Below are 3,912 nucleotides of genomic sequence, written 5' to 3'. Positions count from 1 at the left end.
TAGTAGAGATCAGGACACTGGAGAAGACTCTTCTACTGAAGTCCAGGTTGAGCTGGCTGGTGGTGGTGAGCTGCTTCTGGTGACACACGGCTGGAGGTCAGACAGGCTATAGACTGAATAAACAATCAGGGCGTTCTAGAATAGAATAAGTATCAATAAAATCGATTCTACATATTTATCAAATACTACACTTCTGACCAGATAATACAAACATTGATCGATGAAATCACTACGAACAGGATGTGGGATTTTTACTCGGAAAACTATACATGCAATTCCTCGTTAGTATAGTGGTAAGTATCCCCGCCTGTCACGCGGGAGACCGGGGTTCGATTCCCCGACGGGGAGGCACAATTTTTTTTTTATTTATAACATTTTTTTATTGTCACTAATTGATAAAATAAAGCGTAACTATAATATAATTTGAGCTACAGAGTGTGCTTCATTTACCTTATAGAAGGCTTGCTGTTTCTATAATACCTAACATTCCATTGAAACCTGAAGAGCCAAGTCTTCATTGGTCTCAACTGCAAACAAAATCTCAGTTGTGATTTTTTGTAAATTATGAGGTTCCATACTGAACAATAGACATGCATTTCTAGGAATTTCCAGACACATGTAAATGCATGTATTGTAATATAAATGGTGTAATTCACACTGTATATGTCAGTGCATTTAATTTGTTCTCTGAACTGATCCATATGCATGTAAAGAGAAGTACATTAGGGCTTGTTCACACTGTGTTTGTCTCCGAAGAGTGATCCACGTTTGGATCACTCATCAGAGAGCATTTGACAGGCTTTAACCCCTTGAACCCTGCACTAGTGTGCATAATTGCTTCCATTGCACGTAGTTGGTTGCGGATGCTTGCAGAGCGGTTTTGTTCACATAAATGGGTCATGTTTGGTGGGCACTACAACCATCAAAAGTGACATGCGGTATATCTTCTTTTTTTTTTTATGCGGCCACAAAGCATGTGTATACCCCCTAGCTGCAACTAACTAACTAACGGGGGTAACGGGGGGGGTGGCGAAAGCAAGGCTCCAACGTAGGGTTTTATTGCACTGTATTCCCCACCGACCACTAGCGTGAATGAACCTTTAAATACAACATAAGTAGACTTACCAAGCTCTCATTTGTGACCATACAACACCTATATCCTTTATCCATGGACAGACATTTATAACATCACAAATAACGAAATCACCTGATATACGACATACAACAGGGTCCTCAATTACCTAGATAGATGTGCAATTTTTAATTACTATCTTACATAACTGACAATCTCCTATTATAATTTGCTGACATTCCCATATTTAAAGCGGAACTTCACCCAATCTTCCCCCTCTCCTCTACCACTTGTGCTCATATTTATCTTTTGGGAGGATCAGTACCTTAGTTTTGACAGGTACTCGCTCCCAGTTTAGCCCCCTCCGTTTTGCCCACAGCGCTCTGGTACACGTCACAGGTCCCAGAAGGCCATTGGGAAGCTGGATGTGAAACTACAAAAAATCACATCTGGCTTCCCTTAGTAAACATGCCAGTGCCAAGGAACCGAAGACCAGCGAAGAACTGGCTCAGGTGAGGACAGCACTGGATCTCTGGACCAGCGAGTATCTTTTTAATAAAAGTCAGCAGCTACAGTATTTTTTTCTTTACTGGTGTCGGTGGTGGGGGGAGGGGTCTGAAGATCCCCTTTCAATACTATTTACAGAGTAAACAATATATACAAAGTAAGCTTCATGCCAGTGATTAGAGACTGCAAATTTTAAAGTGAAAGTCCAGGCTTTTCCTACCTATGCCTAAACCTGCTAACACCCCCCTTCTAACTCCTGTTCTAACTATCCATTTAAAGGAAGGTGCGTATACTACCTATTCTGAGGGTGCTCTAGTCTGGTCACGTGATCTCCCAAGCCAGCTTTAGGGGAGAGGAGGGACAGCCAACAACGGATTACCCCATCGTAAGCCTATGGGTGACATCACTGCCCAAGCATTCCATGCGTTGTCGGAAGTGTGTTCAGCTTACACTGGGTCATGGCTCAGGAGTACCTTATGTGTAACTACCATTGAATTACAGGAGTATAGATGTCCTTTAAGCCGTACAACAAAGAAAGCTCACTCATGATGTTGTGTGGCAACCTCAGCTTGGGCTCCTGCCAGGCCACGCCCCCAATGTGTGTTCCCCATGATTAAGCTCTGAGGGGCGGAGTGAAACGTGTTGGGCGTGGCCTGACAGGTGCCCAGGCTGAGGTTGCCACATACCATCACGAGCGGGCTTGCATTGATGTGCAGCTTAAATTACATCTATGGTCCTACACATTGATGTTTGGAGCCGGGGCTCCCTCCCCTACCTGCACAGCAGTGTACCGGGACTAGCACCCTTTCTTAGCCTGAGTGGCTCAAACACAACCTTTTTGGTTACTATTGAATTACAGTTTGTTAATGACTACCATTAGGTCAAAGCTCACATGCAGTTTATGTGTATCAGTGGTTTATGGTTTATCTAGTTCAGTGATCTCCAAACTGCAGCCCGGGGTCAGATGTGGCCCTTTGCTGGCTTTTAGTGCCTTGGGCACTATTATATCCACTGATACCAAAAATAGGGCATAATTACCCCCACCGATGGTACCCACTGAAATCAATGATGGGGTATAATTCCCCTCAATGACACAAATGATGGGGCACAATTCCTCCCACTTATACCTCGTACACATTTAGACTTTCCGCCAACAAAACCGTGTAATTTTGTCCGAAGGGTGTTGGCTCAAACTTGTCTTGCATACACACGGTCACACAAATGTTGACCAACAATTATGGACGTAGTGACGTAATAAACCTACTACGTGGTTTTTCAGCTCTTTAGCACCACCCTTTGGGCTCCTTCTGCTAATTTTGTGTTAGTAGAAGTTTGGTGTTGATTCGCGCTTTTCTTTTTGCGTTTTTCATTTCGTGCTTTTCAGTTAATTTCTGAACGTTCATTCGTCAACCAGACATGTTGCGGAATTGGAGGAGATGTTATTTATTATTGGCCTTGGAGTTATTGCTTTGACATTTTTTTTTTTGGTTGAATAATGATTTGATTTGGTATATTTTCTTTTTATCAAATAACTTTTTATTCAGTATTTTGCATTACACTTAAGACAAGTAGATGCAGGATCATGAGGATACAGCATAAATTCATTGTGACACAACTAACATCGCGGAGTGAGAAGAGGAAGGAGCAACCATATAAAAGACAAATAAAAAAAAAAGAAAGTAAAGTCAAATGTAACTACATCAAGTGTAAACCAGATTGAACATTCATGTCTGTAGTCAATAAATTCTCCCCTGATCCCAGTTACTCAGATCCTCAATCGACAGTTTCCAGCTAGGGAACCTGTATCTAGGCAACATAAAGCAGTCTTCAGAGATGTATGCATAGGAGGGAGAGTTGCAAGAGTACTCTCAGAGAAATAGAAGAAAGGAAAGAAAAGAGGGGAAGAAAAGGGAAAAGAATAGAGAGGGCTGGTCACCAGGGTGGTCTCGCACATCTGTTTAGATCCGGTGTGGTAAAATTTCATGCGACTCCATAAAATTTCCTCACCCCGTCACTTCCGGTGAGGCTCCGTCACTCTAACAGCTGACGGCGGGCCTTTACTGCGCATGCGACAAGTCCGTGATCTGAACGGCGCATGCGCAAGATCGTAAGTTCAGCGGTGGTTAAAAATTATAGACAGAGAAATGCTGGATGAATCTTAAGTGGTGGTGAAAAATCATACTCAAGTGGGCGGAGACTTGCGGGTGGGCGGGCGGAGCTAACGATGGCTTTATTATATCATCGGCAGCACCAATATGTATTTATTTGTATATATTTATTAAAGCTGAACAATAAGCAGTGTATTTATTAAAGCTGAACAATTAGCAGTGTAT

The 3,912-nt window shown here is 42.6% G+C and overlaps 1 non-coding gene across 1 annotated transcript; it reads left to right on the top strand.

Annotated features, from left to right (window-relative positions):
- Positions 1 to 276: 276 nt before the first annotated feature.
- On the top strand, positions 277 to 348 carry TRNAD-GUC (transfer RNA aspartic acid (anticodon GUC)). The gene has a single exon. It is a non-coding gene; the product is annotated as a tRNA-Asp (tRNA).
- Positions 349 to 3,912: the final 3,564 nt, after the last annotated feature.

Source organism: Lithobates pipiens, unplaced genomic scaffold (genome assembly GCF_037356315.1).
Source record: "Lithobates pipiens isolate NorthernLeopardFrog02 unplaced genomic scaffold, aLitPip1_a1.2 Scaffold_8, whole genome shotgun sequence".
Taxonomy (NCBI): Eukaryota; Metazoa; Chordata; class Amphibia; order Anura; family Ranidae; genus Lithobates; species Lithobates pipiens.
This window is presented reverse-complemented; position numbering and strand designations above follow the sequence as displayed.